Raw genomic sequence first — 17,345 nt, 5'->3', positions numbered from 1 at the left:
CATTTTATAGTGAATGATTTCCTCCTCTGATCAACACAGCAATTACTCAGCTGTATTCTTATAAATTAAAGCACATTCTCTGGAGTTCAATTTTGGTTAGTTTCACTCCTGATGACATTGGGAATGAAATTTCAGCATAATCTCTTGAGGATCCATGGACAGGAAATTGTCCAACAACAAAACTCCAGGGAGGTAGTAAGAGACCAGCTTGCATCTGAAGTTGAAGATGTCAGATGATGGGAGCCTAGAAACAAGCATAGAGGAAGGGACTCCTGGGGATAGCAGAAGAGTCTCCCAGGCAGCACTCAGCTAGGGAAATAATTACCTTTTCCTACCAAAATCCTTAGTGGGTTATTAAGTCCCTCCTTTGTTCATGGGCAGAGGGCCTTCACAGACTTCAGGCAGTGGGGATTCTGGAGGAGACGTTTTACAGATGGTATCCTCAGAACTCACTCCAAGTATAGGGGACTACAGAACCACATTGCCTGCACTGCACAAAACAGAAACAGAAAAGGAATTCAAATTTCCCAACCCAGGAGCCTAAGATCCCTAAGGTTCCATGAAGAGGTTTAAGGGAAACAGAAACTATACTTAAGATTCTCCCCAAAATCTCATTCACCTGGAGGTTTTGACTTGTTTTGGGGAGTGTGGGGGTTTTAAAAAAAATGAAAGATGACAACAGTTCACACCAAAAAAACAAATAGCAACACACAAAAAAAACTCACAGCTGCATTCAAATGGGAAAGCCAATACTGTTTTAGGAGGAAAGAGACAAAGGCAAAAAACCAACATCTGCCTGCTTGCTATCTGGTACATCACCAAGGTGACAGCAGCTGGGTACAAATCAGCTGCTCTTTCTCTTTTGCCAGCCACAAAGCTGCTCACTGTGGCTAGCCTGAGCTGGTCAGAACACACTCATGTGTGATCTAATACACTAAACATTTAATAAGCAAATCTGCACACATCTCTAGGAGTCCCATGCAAAGAAAAGACTCCCAAGAGAGATCAGTCCCAAGAGCTCAAAAATTCAAGATTTTACCAAAAGGTACCCTGTTACCTCCCGAATTGCCAATTGCTTCTTAAAATTTTACTACAAAAGGGAAATCATGACAAGAATTCTTAGGGTGGTGGGAGAGAAAAAGCTACTTTTCCTAGTCATTAGTACAATGTGCCTTATTAATTAGGTATCTTTATATACATTAGAAAAAGTACTTAACTTGCATGTTCCCATGAAATGAATTCTGAGTATAGCAACATCATGTTAGATCTGTTCAGATATAAATTTTTGCAGCTATATAAAAGAGCCTATGGGTACTTTTTTGCCATTTTTAAACATTATTTTTTCAGAAGAAAAATAAAGATTACACTACGTATGATGTACATGTAATGGATTATTATGCCAATAATTGTGGTCTTTAACATACTTCTTATTCATTGGGAGCAGACGGGGGTACCTAAGATCTCATATTAGGACTTTCTGTCCTGAATTTTGATTGAGCAAAATCTGGAAAATGTGAAAGCATATTTAGATTTGTATATATTCTCTGAAATGTGATTTCCCAAGATTCTTACATTTGACCCTCTTGCAATAATTTTGAATGAGATCTCCCAACTCCCTTTCAAGAATACTTTTCACAGATGTCGTTAGGCCTTCATTAGAAAGCTATTTTCCCCCTGTTGGTACATTTGGTTACCTCATTTTGCTGTTTGTTTCAGATTATGAACGCTCACAAGGATGTCTGTAGAATCATTTGCTGAGTCATTTCCTCAAATCATATTCCATTATATCAGTTAACATATAGTTTAAAATGCACATATCACAACTATCTGTAACCAAATCATCTGAAGGCTTCATAAATTTTTAACAAAGCTTGTCCATTTTTAATGAAAGTTACTAGTAATGCTTTACTAAGCAGTGCAATGAATTTTTTATTTTCAATCCTTGTGCCCCATTTTGGAGTTGAGGGGGTTGTTGGTAATAAATGTATGATGTATACTTTAAAAAATCTTATTCCCTTACTTGTTGATTCCTTCAAGAAGTGTTTCTCAAAGGCCTGTGATGTATGAGGTACTCTGCTAAGTCCTGGAATTAATCAGCAAATGAGACAGTCATACTCCCTGACCAAACATGAAATTCACATCTGGAATTATACAACTACTCTCAAAATTAATTATTTAATTGAAAGTGTGGTAAATGGTGCAAGAGAGAAATATAAGATATTAGAAGAGCATCTACCAGGGGACATGACCCTGTCTGAAATTCATGGAAGGCTGCTCTGAGGATGTGTTGTAGAAATTGAGAGCCACAGAAGGATGAGTTAAAGCTAACTAGGCAAAAATATGAAGAATATTACAGACCTAGAGAACAAGAAATGCAAAGGCCCTCAGGTGAAAAGAAGAATGGCCCTCTCAAGGAACAAAGACAAATCAAAGAAAGCTAGGTGCTGGAGCACAGATGATGAGCCTGTGAAGAAAGGAGAAGACCGAGAAGGTTGCCAAAGTTTGGGAGATTAAGCTGGCGGAGGGGAAACGGTTGGCTATTAAATTTTACAGGTAATTCAAGTTGTATTTCTTGTCATCAAATAACAAATCCAACTATACAAATAACTATAAAAGACTCTATGAAGGGCTCCTTTTTCCACCTACCCTTTGCTTCAGTCTCATTTTAGAAGTAAGCACTATGAACAGCTTCTGCAAGAAGCCGGGAGCTTAAAATGGCCATCAGTGAAAAAGGAATCAGGGCCAGATGCAGTGGCCCATGGCTGTAATCCCAGCACTTTGGGAGGCCGAGGCGGGTGGATAACCTGAGGTCAGGAGTTCGAGACCAGCCTGGCCAACACAGTGAAACCAGGTCTCTACTAAAAAAAAACAAAAACAAAAAATTAACTGGGCCTGGTGGCAGGTGCCTGTAATCCCAGTTCCTCAGGAGGCTGAGGCAGGAGACTCACTTGAACTGGGAGGTGGAGGTTGCAGTGAGCAAAGGTTGCGCCATTGCACTCCAGCTTGGGCAGCAAGAGTGAAACTCCATCTCAAAAAAAAAAAAAAAAACCGGAAAAGAAAAAGGAATCAAACACATACAGGCTACCAGCCCAAGATAGCTATGAATAAGTTTGCCATAACCTGGGACCACTCTTAGAAGAAAATACATCATCTTATGAGAGTGAAACTTCAAACCCGCCCCACATGTAACTATGTAGGAACCCTAAGTTAAGAAATTATCATAAAAACCTTCACAGAGAAACATTACTGAAAGGATATAAAGATCTAAATAAATAGAGGAATGTACCATGTTCAAGGACTGGAAGATTCCAAATTGTAAAGTTGTTAGGTCTCCCTAAATTAATCTATATATCCAGTAAAATTTCAATTCAAAATCCCAGCAGCTTTTTTAAATATGGAAATTAACAAGCCAATTCTAAAATTATGTAGAAGAGAAATAAAACAGAAATAGCCAAAACACTCTTGAAGAACAAGATGAGAAAACTTGTTCCATCAGATATCAAGACTTAGCATTAAGACAGGATGGCATTGGCATAAGGATAGCAAATTGCCTAATGGAACAGAAGGGAGAGTCCAGAAATAGTTTCTTGGATATACGACCAAAATGACACTACCTTAGTTGGGCGTGGTAGTGCATGCACCTGTAGTCCCAGCTACTGGGGAGGCTGAGATGGGAGGATCGCTAGAGCCCAAGAGTTTAAGGCTGCAGTGAGCTATGATTACACCACCGTACTCTAGTACTCTAGCCTGGGACAGAACTAGACCCTATCTCTTAAAAAAAAAAAAAAAAAAAAAAAAAAAAAAGTTGTGGGTGTGGAGAAATTTGATAAATTTGACTTTATTAAAATTTGGGATTTCTGTACATCAAAAGATACCATCAAGAGGCCAGGCATGGTGGCTCATGCCTGTAATCCCAGCTCCTTGGGAGGCCAAGGCAGGCAGATTGCTTGAGTCCAGGAGTTCAAGACCAGACTGGCCAACATGGTGAAACTGCATCTCTACTAAAAATACAAAAATTAGCCGCGCAAAGTGGCGTGTGCCTGTAGTTCCAGCTACTCACCGGCTGAGGCAAGAGAATTGCTTGAACCTGGCGGGTGGAGGCTGCAGTTAGCCAAGATCACCTCACTGCACTTCAGCTTGGGCAAGAGAGTGAGACTCTGCCTTGGGAAAAAAAAAAAAGACACTATTAAGATGGTAAAAAACCAAACCACAAACTGGGAGAATGTATTTATAACACCTGTCTCAGACAAAGAATTCATATCCAGAATACCTAAATGACTCCTATAAATTAAAGAAAAAAACAGATAACCCAATTTGTTAAAAATGGACAAAAGACTTGAACAGTCCTTTCATGAGACAGGATACCCAAATGGCCAAAATGCATTTGTAAAAGGCTGCTCAATGACAACAGGGAAATGCAAAGTAAAATCACAATGGAATAACACCACACATCCAACAGAATTGCTAAAATTAATAATATTGACAACATCAAGTGTTGTGAAGGATATGGAACAACCAGAACTTTCATACATTACTAGAAGGAGTGTAAATTTGTCCAACTACTTTGGGAAATCTCTTTGGTGTTATCTATTATATTGAAGTTTAACATATGTATCCTATGAGCAGTTCTATTCTCAGATATCCATCCAATAGAAATACATATACACATACATCAAAAGACATGTACAAAATCGTAACAAGGTTATTAGTAATACCCTAAAATTGAGAATAATCCAAATTTATAACAGTAATAGAAAGGATAGATACCGTAATAAAAATAACAAAAGTACAGCTACATACATAACATGATTTAATCTCACAAACATATGTTTAGGAAAAGACTCCAGAAACAAACAAACAAATACACACTGCACATATATATGATTTATATAAAGTCCAAAAGAAGGTAAAGTTGTTAAAAAACAATTAAGGGGGCTTAGAGGAGCCGAAACGCATTCTGCGTGCTGGCTGGGGCTCAGATTCCAGAGCTGGGGGTCGCTTCCCGCTGCTGAATCCGGTGGGGTCCTGGAAACCCCTAGAAGCGCACAGCCATCCTTGCCTCAGAACTTTCCGCAGACCCTTCGCGATCTGGAATCTGGGAGTGAAGCAACGTGGATGCAGCCAGCCAAGGCCCTGTGGCAGTCGTGCTTCTCAAGCACACCCTGGATGTCTGGTCACTGTCCTCAGCATCCGGGCCATCATTGTCATCACGACCTCCTCGTTGCTGTGCCCAGGCACTGCTGTCATCATCGACCGCACGCAGACCCATCGGGTCCTTAGTGGGGCTGTCCGCGAGCCTCCCAAAAGGGCCAGGTGAGGGATGAGAAGAGGAGTCCCCTCCGCCAGCCTCTTTCCTGTGTCAGAAAAGCAGTGGGAAGGACTGTGGAGTGTGGACTTGAGTTCTGGTTTTGATTCTGCGGCTGGCCAGCTGTGTGAATTTGGTCGAGGGAACTAACTCTAAGAGTTCCAGGTTCCGTGTCTTTCAAATGCAGATGATCCCTGCCTTTCCTACCTCATAGGGTTGTGAGAGCCACATGACTTAGTGGAAGTGAAACCTGTTTGTGAGCAGTAAAGCCGCCACAGATAGACAGGTGTTATGCTGGGTGCTGAGAAGCTTTGAAGGACCAGGAAACCTAATTGCTGATGATGCCTTAAAGGTGGTGAAGGGGACGCTGGGGCCAGAACAGACTTTCCCAGTGCCTGTCAGGTCAAACCAAGCAAAGGGCACCCTGACATGATTCCAGGGGGCCAGCAGCAGCACACTGGCTCAAAGTTATTTTCTTTTTTTTCTTTTCTTTTTTTTTTTTTTTTTTTTTTTTGAGACGGAGTCTTGCTCTGTCACCCAGGCTGGAGTGCAGTGGCGCAATCTCGGCTCACTGCAAGCTCCGCCTCCCGGGTTCCCGCCATTCTCCTGCCTCAGCCTCCCAAGTAGCTGGGATTACAGGCACACACCACCATCCCCGGCTAATTTTTGTATTTTTAGTAGAGACGGGGTTTCACCATGTCGGCCAGGAAGGTCTCGATTTCCTGACCTCGTAATCCGCCCGCCTTGGCCTCTCAAAGTGCTGGGATTACAGGCGTGAGCCACCGGGCCCGCCCAAAGTTATTTTCTGTAAAGTGCTACTCCCTCATGTTTTCTCAGTTGGGAGGGAACTGAGTATAGCTGGTGATAGCTGGTCGGAGAGGGGCAGGAGGGGGAAAGGGGTGGAGGAGTTGGAAGAACTTTCCAGAACCTTCTCTGGGGAATCTCTGCACCTATATAATCTGGAAGTGGGCTCTACCATCTTTGGGCAATGCCAAGGGAGTTGGGGTGATAGGCATCTTTTCACACTGGAGTCTCTGTCTCTATTAGCTTTGACATTCAAGCAATGTTGGAAAATGCAGGGTGACTGAGTTCCCTGCCCAGCTTTCAAAATCTTCAGCCCCCCTCCCCTTATGTTCCCCACCTTCAGAAGCCTTTTCCCTCTGCCTGGCTCCTGCTATAATTAGTTCCATGTGTACCCCCTTCACTCCCTCCCACCAGCACTGCAGCCAATCTAAGGTACTTATATTTTAAGAGATATTCCCAGGACTTTTGGAACCAATGCAAAATAATGATGGCTATTTTAGATGCTATGATTATTATTTGTGTAGAGCTATTTTTGGACACTTAAGGGCTTTGATACCAAAATCAGGAACATCTTGGGATTTATTAAATTATGTAAGAAGATAGCATAGCACAGATATCAGGATATTATTGTGTGAAAATGATGCTCTTACTTTGATCTGATTTCATTGATGTATGCAACCAATTTCCAATAAAGTGTTAGAATGTGCTAAAAAAAAAAAAATTAACTTTGAGGAGAAGGGAAGGGTTAGTTATTAGGAAGGGGCACAAGGGGGAATTTCCAGGATGCAGGTAATGTGCTACTTCTTGACTAGGATAGCAGTAAACATACTGTAGACTTTTCTGTGTATGCTATAGTATAACTAAAGGATAATAGATAAAGAAGGGAAAAAAAGACAGGAGAGAAAGAGAAAGAGATGAGACCAGCAAAACACCAGGCAAAACCAAAACCGAAACATCTTTGTTGTGAGACATTTGCAACTCAGAAAACACATTACTCCAAACAAACATGAAACGAAAAACCAATACCGTCTAAAGATAATCTCCCAATAAAATTATAATCACTCACAAAAACGAATCCTCAATTGGGATTGCATGAAGTGCACAGATCATCTTAAAGATAATTGGCATCTTTACTATAATAGATAACTGATTATTTACTATGTGCCTGGCACTGGGCTGAGTGTTCTAAACAGATCATTTTCTTTAATTCTTATACTTAACACACTAGTTAACTAATAATATTACTCTTATTTTACAAACGAGGAAGCTAGACCTTAGAGGAGTGAAGTCACTTTCCTGAGATGATCAAGGAAGGAATGAGTAGAAATGACATTCAAACTCAAGCTTTAGGCTCGTAGCTACCACATTAAACCTTCTGTGCAGAAACATGCAGTATATTTGCATGGACTCAGGTGTTCTTTTTTCTATCTTTCGATAGCATTTTAGAACATTTTTTAAATATGTGGATTTATATATTTTTATTGTTTCTGATATTTTATCATTTTGATGCTATTACGGATAAGATCTTTTTTCCATTACATTTTCTAATTGGTTACTGCTGGTGATTAGGAGCCCTACTGATTTTTTTAAATGTTATATCTGACTACTTTCTTCTTTGTTTTTCAGTTAATTCTCTTGGATATTCCAGGTAGTCAAGGTGAACTATATAAATAATGACAGCTTCCTCTCTGGCTTTTCCCCTGACTACCTCATTTGCCAATATTTGTGCATTTTATGGCATGGGGGAAAGGTTCATAATGTACTGCGGGTGGGGAGGGGCCTTTAGCACATTCCCAGCAGAGGGAACTCTATGTTTGAGCATGAGGTTGTGAAGCAGCTTGACAGATTCCAGAAACTGGGAGTAGTTTGACAGGACTGTAAAGTAGGGCACAAATGAGAGAAGTAAAAGATGGTAACTTGAAAGAGAAGACAGTAGATCTTGAAGGATGATAAGTCATTAAAAGACTTCAAGCAGCAATGTAGCTTGATAAGATTTACATTTAAGAAAGAATGCCAGTGTCAGCAGTGCAGAGGACTGACTGAAGAAGGTGGTACTTAAGAAAGGGAGAAAGGTTAGGAGCCTGCAGTAATGAGACAAACAAGTGGCGAGCCATCCATGAAGTAACAGAGAAAGGGCATGGATCTGGGAGGAAGAAATTCTACTCATTCGATGTCCATCTAGTTGTGATTTTTTTTTTTTTTTTTTTTTTTTTTGAGACAGAGTCTTGCTCTGTCCCCCAGGCTGGAGTGCAGTGCTCTAATATCATCTCACTGCAACCTCCACCTCCCAAGTTCAAGTGATTCTCCTGTCTCAGCCTCCTGAGTAGCTGGGACTACAGGCATGCACAACCATGTCCAGCTAATTTTTTGTATTTAGTTGAGACACGGTTTCACCAAGTTGGCCAGGCTGGTTTTGAACTTCTGACCTCAAGTGATTCACCCACCTCAACCTCCCAAAGTGCTAGGATTACAGACATGAGCCACCGCACGCTGCCCTAGTTGTGATTTTGAACCAGTTACGTAATCCCCCCAAGCTAATAATAGCACCAACCAGCATAACTATGAAGCTTAAGGAGGATAATTTGTGTGCAGTGCACTCAAAAATGGTAGATCTTTACTACTAAGTCGGACATTGACGATGAGAATGAAGTTGAGATCACAGATTCTAGGAAGGCAAATCCATCAAAGTGGCATGCCAGAGTTAGCACTTCCTCTTCTGAGTTATGAGGAAAGGTGAATCTTGACATTACCCCTTTTCACCCATACACGAAATTCCACCTCTCTTATGTTCTCTTCTCCCTGCCCACACCTCCCCAACAAGCCCATCGCTAAGACTGCTCTTGGTGTTGGATTTGAACATAACATAGTTAAGTTACACAGCTCACAAATTATGACAACGCAACAACAAAAAACCCGCAAACAACATGATTTTTTAAATGGCCCAAGGGCTTGAATAGATATATTTCCAAAGAAGATGCACAAATGGCCAACAAGCTCATGGGAAGATGCTCATCATTAGTCACTCGGGAAATGTAAATCGAAACCACAATGAAGTACCACTTTGCACCCACAACGATGGCTATCAAAAAAGCAAAAAACAATATTGGGGAGGATGTGGAGAAATTGAAACTCTTATATACTGTTGGAAGGTAAAGTCAATCGGCCACTGTAGAAAGTCATTTGGTGTTCCTCAAAACATTAAATGTAAAAATATCATACGACTTAGCCATTTCCCTCCTAGGTATACTGCCAAAAGAATCAAAAACAGGTGTTGAAACAAGTACATGTACTGTACACCCATGTACACAGCAGCACTGTTCACAATAACTAAAAGGGAGATACAGTTCAAATGTCTGCCAATGGACAAATAAACAAGATGTGGTGTATACATATAATGGAATATTATTCAGCCATAAAAGGGAATGAAGTACTGATACATGCTACAACATGGACGAACCTCAAAAGCATTATGCTAAGTGGAAAAAGCGAGACACAAAAGGTTACCTATTGTATGATGCCGTTTATATTAAGTATCCGGCAAAAGTAAATCCACAGAGGCAGAACACAGATTTGTAGATATGAGGCACAGGCGGAAAGGGGGATGGGAAACAACTAATTAATAGGTATAGGGTTCCCTTTTGGAGTGATGAATATGCTATAGAACTAGAGGTGATGGATGCACAGCATTGTGAATGCACTCAATGCCACCAAAATGTTGGCTTTAAAATGATTAATTTTATGTGCTGTTACTATTACCTAAATAAATAAATAATTTTTAAATAATTATTATGAAAGCCTTTTCACAAAAAGTGGATGTGATCAGCTGCTGGAGTTCAGATATACCTACCTCAAGTCACCAATGAACAGAAGGTACTTTGCATTAGACCACTATGGTACCCACTCCAGTCAGAGTTTTTAATGTCCAGGCAGTCTGTACTGCTTAATAACACAGTAACCCCAGTTAGGGACAGTGCAATCTCCAGCTGATGTCAATACCTTAAACTAGTTGGAGCCCTTTTTTTTCCTTCAGTTATCTTGTCTTCCCACAGTCCCTCTGAACGCTCCCAGCAGTAGCCTGGCTCCAGGGGCGTTTTGGAGGCAAGTTTTCACCCTTGGAGTTGAATTTTTTTTGACTGCAATGTCTCTGAAAGTTCTTACATACCATTATATGAAAATATGTCTTTCCATGTCTTGACTATAAGCTCCATGAGGTTAGGAACTGTTCTTCTCCTGTTTACCACTTTACCTGGTACATAATACAACAAAGAAACAGGTTGTTTAGATCTCCGCAGACCCGGGTTTCCTTGTCTGCTATTTTAACTGCTTCTGAGTATGACATCACTGGAACAAAAAAGTCAGATAGGTAAATTGTCTTTTAATTTTAACTTTGCAATTATCCTGTGTGCATAGGAAAGAAGATTGACTAGAAACTAGCTAATGCTTCTCTTACATCGCCATTCTCCTCCCCAGACAAAATACCACCTTGACTCCTGTATCAACTCATGAAACACAGAATCCTTCTCAACCTCTTCCACCTGCAGCTCTTCCATAGGGCATCTTTATTACTGCCTGAAAGTAAAAACTCTAGGGTACTAATTCAATGGTTTAAAAAGTGAGGCCAGGTGCCATGGCTCACACCTGTAATCCCAGCACTTTGGGAGGCCAAAGAGGGCGGATCACTTGAGGTCAGGAGTTTGAGACCAGCCTGGGCAACATGGCAAAACCCCATCTCTACTAAAAATACAAAAAGTAGCCGGACATGGGCATGGTGGCGCACACCTGCAGTCCCAGTTATCAGGAGGCTGAGGTGGGAGGATGGCTTGAACCTGGGAGGCAGAGGTTGCAGTGAGCTGCGATTGCACCACTACACTCCAGCCTGAGCGACAGAGCCAGACTTTGTCTCAAAAAATATATGAGGGTGTTTGATCCTTTGTTTTTTCCTAATGCAACTAATTGAGCAATTTGAATTCTGAGTAGAAGGAAACACACGAAAATGTTATTTTGCTTTTTATTATTTATTTATTTAAACATGCTTATTTCACTTTTTTTCTTTTATTCAAAATGACTCACTTTTGTCCAGTTACCGACTTTCCAGAAAATAATTGCCAGTACTGGAAGCTAAGATTGGACTATTTTACTGCTGTACAGAAGCAAAGCCTTAATCTGGCTCTAAGGCTCAAAGAAAGATTCTACAGGTAATAATTACAGACAAATGGTGCCAAAAAGAAAAAGATGTTTTGACACTGCCAAGAATAAGCGTGCGTGGGTGCCTTCTCTGTGTCAAGCACAATACAGAGGAAGAACACTGATTCACTACTCAAAGAGTTTTGGGTGCGAATCCCAGCTCAGTCACTTACTATGTGAGCTTGAGAAAATTATTAAACATCTCTGAACATCAGCTTATTAACTTTAAAAATGGAATAACAGTTACCTCATAGGGTTGTTGTATGCATTAACTATGTGAATGCATTTAAAGACTGCCTAATACATATTAGTCTCTCAATTAATGGTCATTATCTTCCTAAGCAGGACTCATCTTATTGAGGTGAAGTTGTATTGACTTCTTGTTTACGTACACACACACACACACACACACACACACACACACACACAGATAAGCATCTCCTCATCTCATTTTCTGGCTTACTTAATAATAAAACTGTCAAAAGAGAAAAGTAAGACAAACTGTATAACGTACAATAACCGTGCAGTTTCCAAAAACTCTTAATCTGTAAGAATTCTGTGAGGTCAGACAGGTCTGCATCGATTTTTACCCATATTTGCCAAAGGTTGCCTAATTTTTGCGGCTACTTTTCTTGTCACATCCATATTTTCCTGTTACAAATATATTTCACGTTTCAATAACATACACAGGTCCCCATGAGAAACTAAACCAAATGTAATAATGAGCATTGAAGGATATATTTTTCAAACACTGTCTGATTCCTAGGAGGCTCAGAAATTATTTTCATAACAAAATGAATTTCAATCAACTTGATAACTATTTAGAGAATGCCTACTACATTCAAGACATCAGAGGGATTCAAAGATAAATAAGATACAGTTTGTGTCCTCAAGCAGTTATAGTCCAGCAAAAACCTGACATGACCAGCCGTGTGCCAGATCTCACTATTCCAACAAATCCACTTCATCCCAATGTGGCCTGTTCAATGCATCTCCCAGAAATACTTCAGACATACACTGAAATATGTATAGGTAATTTTTTAATTCTTTAGACAGATAATCTTGCTCTAAAAAGATAACAAAACAGGCCAAGCGCAGTGGCTCATTGTAACTGCAACACTTGGGGAGGCCAAGGCAGAAGGATCACTTGAGGGCAGCAGTTTTCCATCAGCCTGGGCAACACAGCCAGACCTCATCTCTACAAAAAAAATTTTTTTTAATTAACCAGGCGAAAAAAAGAAAAGAAAAAAAGAAAATTAACCAGGCATGGTGGCACATGCCTGTAGTCCCAGCTACCCAGGAGGCCAAGGTAGGAGTATCACCTGAGCCCAGGAATTCAAGGCTGCAAGTGACTTATGATCAGGCCACTGCATTCCAGCTTGGGCGACAGAGTAAGACTCTGTTTCTTAAAAAATAATAATAATAAATAAATCATTTAAAAATAAAAGGTAACAAAACAAAATACTTTCTGAATTATCACTTGTGACTGACGCTGCTGTTTGAATTCACTAGGTAATTCCTCAATTATCCTTTTCTATATAGATGTCACTGTTATGTATGAGACCACAGCAGAGAAACTCTGGCAAGGTAATTTGCAAAATGAAGTATTTCCTATTTTGTACCAAACATGATGACATTTAAGCTACTCAAGGGAAATATATTTTTACACTGTGCTAGGTACTCTGTGTTAAAATTTTTATGTGGTACACTAGGTAAATTCCATGTAAAATGATTTTCCCTAAGAAATAAAATGTTCACAAAGATTCCCTTGTCTGATTTTTTTTTTTAATCTCAAAAGGTTAATCCAAAATTTGACCTTATAAACAATACCAGCACATAGTGAGCCAAACACTTGCAAGAGAATGTTGTTCTTCAGTATGCTAAGAACTCCGGGAGTGAGAAGGAATAGGGCATCATTTCCTTTGCCTCCCTAGGGAACTATTAATAGTCCAGCATTCTAATGAAAACCCTAGTGACCTGGAAAAGTTAATGTGCCTTTCAAAGTGTCTTATTTATATCCAGGGAATAACTCAGGATCACATCCAAGATGTAAACATGTGTTTTTCTCTCTCTCCCTCTCTTTCTCAGCTCCTGCACTTATCTCATTCAATATGAAAGCAAGAAAGAGGTTCAGTCTATATTTATTTTAGTTCTCACATTACACAGTTGATGATTGAAGACATTGCAGAAGACCAGCGTTTCACTAGAAACATCTTTAGGAAAATGATGGACCAAATTTTGGAGATAATTACAATCTACCAAAAAAAAAAAAAATCACAGCATTTCTCTGCTTAAAACTTAATGAAATTCAAAGGTTTAATCAGGAAGAAAAACCAGTAAAATGGGAAATACAGTCCAAAATAACTTTAAATGTTAGTTATATATACTTATGTTATTTAAATAATAATGTATTATTGACATAAGTGTATATCAGAGTTGACAAGGTTCTTTTCTTTTCTAGGTGTCCACCTGGGCTTCATTCCCTTCCAGGAGATCCTCCTGACTCTCTTGTACTAAGTTAAATGTCCTTTCGTGTACTCCTTGTCTTAGCAATTCTTGCCTGGCAAGAATTCTGTAAGCTAGGTATAGTTTCAATCACTATTTTACAGATAAGAAAACTGAGTCCAGAGAAGCTGAGCAATGTGTCTAGACAAGATTACGAAGCTGAACCAGTAACCAAACTCCGACTGAATGATTCCAAACCAAATACTCTGGCTGCAGGTCCATTGAGTGAACTTGTCTTCCACTTTAACATTACATCTACTAAACATTAAGAAAGTAGGAGGATAAGCAATTATCTGTTGACTTTGGGTGGTAAATATGGAGCACTGGATAATTATGATAATAAGGTCTTGAGCATTAGTGTGTGCCAAACATTTGGCTGTTTATGTGCATTCTTTCATTTCATTCTAACAACATCCAGTGAGATAGAAATGATGATTATTCTCCTCCACCAATTTTTACAGTTAAAGAACCTGAGGCTCGAGGAAGTTAAATAATTTGCTCAAGGTCACACAACTAAAAGGAGACAGAACCAGCCTCTGCACCCAGGTTGTCTAACTCTGAGTCCACTTGCTTAACCACCATACATATTGCCTAATCCAAGCCCCATCCCATCTCCCCCTTCTCCTTAGATACGTATTTAAGAGGGTAAGTGTAAACTACAAGATGAGGGCTGCCCCTCATTTATCATAATAACTGCTGAATTCTCCCTTTTTTCCTAATACATATAGGTATATGCTAAGACTTTTTTTCAGACTTGAGTTAGAATTCTGGTCCAGCCATGTACTAGATGAATGACTGTTCACATTACTAAATCTCTCTGAAAATACAAGTTGACTAATTTGCAGTTTCTGTTTCTCCATTTGACAAAAAAAAAAAAAAAAAAAAAAAAAAAAAGACTGATAGAACCCAACCAGCAGGACGGTTGCACCTAAAGTGAAATCCTGTAATGGAAACTTCCTAGTACAGAGCCTAGTAGGCAGAACTCATTCAACAAATACTGAACCCATCCCTTTCCCTCCCCTGAATGATAGCTTCAAATGTAGGTATAAATCAAGTACACACTGGCTAAAGAGAAACTTTCATTTACTCACTAACTCAGTCATTCACCTCAAAATATTGTTGACTTCTCTTCAATCTCTCCAGTTAAAGGAGATTTTAAGATGGCAACATCCCAAAATTCATTTTTCTGTCCTACATCTGGATGGCAACGGCTCCTTGAACATTTTTTCTCTTGGTTTTTACAAGTGTGCAAAGCTATCATATTTTAAATGTTGTATCTACTGATGATAGATATGTACTCTAATTCTACAAATGTCTACTAGGTGCCTCCTGTACCAAGAACCATTCCTGACCCCAAGAAGTTCACAGTTTATTGGGTAAACAAATGCATGACTAGCTAAGACACGATGTAATAATGGTGCCATAACAAAGGCATGTACCAAGCTCCATGGGGGCAATTAATCTTGCTCAAGGTTTTGAGGACTAGTTCACAGAAGAGGTGACATTTGCGTTCAGCCACAAAGAATGAGTCAGCTTCTCCGAGAATTGAGGAGCATTCCAACATCAGAGTCAAATTTCAAGGAGTGAATCTTGTATAAAACTATGACCACAAGAATGTCACATCATAGAAACTTTTCTCCTTTCGCTTGGTCCAGATTATTAAAGACAAAACAGTCATGATGACTTTCAGGGTTAATCCACCAAAGTCACTCAATGATGGTTTTACAAAGCAAAAGTGTGGTATTTAAGTTTCCCAAAGCCGCCATTGTGTAGCACTTAGGATTCCGAACAATGCAAGTTTCTCCTTTGAGAGTTCATATATAATGAATGTGTGTTACATTAAAGATTACTGAAGATTGTAAGCCTTCTTTTTTGCATGTGTAAGATTGGTAGCTTTTAAAATATTGATGCATTTGTGTAAATTACTCAACTTGAATCTTACAGCAAACTCAGAAAAGAAAATGTCAAAGTTGGACAAATTTTAAATGAACTCTCTTTGTAAAAAAAAAAAAAAAAAACACTTCTAAAAATATATAATATTTTGAGATGAATTAGTCTACAGAGCTCATCTTGGATTTCAACATGTATGTAGCTGAAGGGCACAGAAATGAACTGGCTATGAAGACTTAGGAAAATTTCAAGGTTTAACTATCTTTGCCTTGTTCTGTATGTAACCCATGTTTTCCTACTTTTTGCCCTTAATCACTCTATAAATATCTTCCATAAATAAATCTGTTTCTCACCCACATGGCACCTGCTATTCTCTCTTCTTCTGTGACCTCCATCCTTTGGTTGTCACCATATCCAGCAGGTACTGACATCCCCTGCCACAGCTGATGCCATGGAGCCCTCAGAGTGGCAAGGCTTCTCGGTATTGTGTTACATAGTTGGAAAGAAGGTCTCTCTTCCCTTCTTTTTTCTTGGCTTACTCTAGCTTAGTGCAGGAGGTCCAAGGCAGATGTCCTTGGACCCCAGGGATGGACAACGCTGTCAATGCAAGTTTTACTCACAGCCTTCCCATGCTCCCTCCACGGGATGCAGACGTCCCTCCCTGAGCCAGAGACAACCTGAGTGACAGCCCCAAACCCCTTCCCTCCAATGATCGAAGATTTGTTTTGGGATCCAGCTGCTTCTGCCTAGCTGCCTTGCCCCTCTGGACAAGTCCTCACCCACGAAGCCCTGGGACCATCACATTGAGATGGCCGGGCATGCCGTTTCCCCAGATATGGCCAAACTATTACGGACTTCAGAGACACACCTGGCTTGAGATTATAGGATTCTTGATCTTATTCCTACTTGCTTTGGTTATTGATGAAAATAGGATAAGCCTCATAACAAATATTGGAGAAAGCTAATGTCCACTTTTATTTGGTTAAGAATGAATGAATAAATGGATGAATGAAAGGATACGAGTCCTATTAAAGCTGTAAACTTTCCCCAAGTGAATGTTTGGTAGAGGTATTCTCTCTGCAACCACACTATGCCCTGTTCACTTTTATGGTTTTAAATATTTTATTCATTTTCCTCAAGAATAGTAAGTAACAGCTAACATTGATATCACATCTTACAAAGCCTTTTCCATGTATGTTCCTGTATTTCATTTTTAACCTGTGAAATAGGTATTACCATGATCTCCATTTTCCACAGGACAAAATTAAGCAGATTTCCCCACTTCCCCATTCTCATCCTTTGCTTTCACTACTAAATTTTACTAATCTTTCAGTCACACCTAAAACATAATTTTCTCCAGGAAGACTTACCTAACTATTGGCCTGGAGAAGCAGGTCCTGTTCCCTGCTCCAGTACAGCCAGAGTGTCAGTTAATCAGAGGGGGCCTCAGACAGTCAGGGCCTCCCAGACCAGTTACCTTAAGACTTGAGCTATCCTATTAATTCTCCCCAATGCTGTGTATGAATAATATCATTATTATAAACATACATTTTTTCCATGTGTGCCAGAATGTGGAAAAGGCTAAGTAACACCACCATGTAAGAATGGCTAAGAGCATGGGTTTCAGAGGCACATATTAGCTAGGTCACCTTCAACA

At 39.8% G+C, this 17,345-nt stretch overlaps 1 long non-coding RNA gene across 1 annotated transcript; it reads right to left on the bottom strand.

The window, feature by feature from the left end:
* Window positions 1–5,116: 5,116 nt before the first annotated feature.
* On the bottom strand, window positions 5,117–15,094 carry LOC139356712 (uncharacterized). Its single transcript, XR_011609046.1, has 3 exons — window positions 14,906–15,094; window positions 10,272–10,355; window positions 5,117–5,354 (listed from the first exon to the last, which is right to left on the bottom strand). It is a non-coding gene; the product is annotated as an uncharacterized lncRNA (long non-coding RNA).
* Window positions 15,095–17,345: the final 2,251 nt, after the last annotated feature.

Source organism: Macaca nemestrina, chromosome 10, assembly GCF_043159975.1.
Source record: "Macaca nemestrina isolate mMacNem1 chromosome 10, mMacNem.hap1, whole genome shotgun sequence".
NCBI classification, from domain to species: Eukaryota; Metazoa; Chordata; class Mammalia; order Primates; family Cercopithecidae; genus Macaca; species Macaca nemestrina.
The sequence above is the reverse complement of the archived record's forward strand: the minus strand, read 5'-3'. Positions and strand labels throughout refer to the sequence as shown.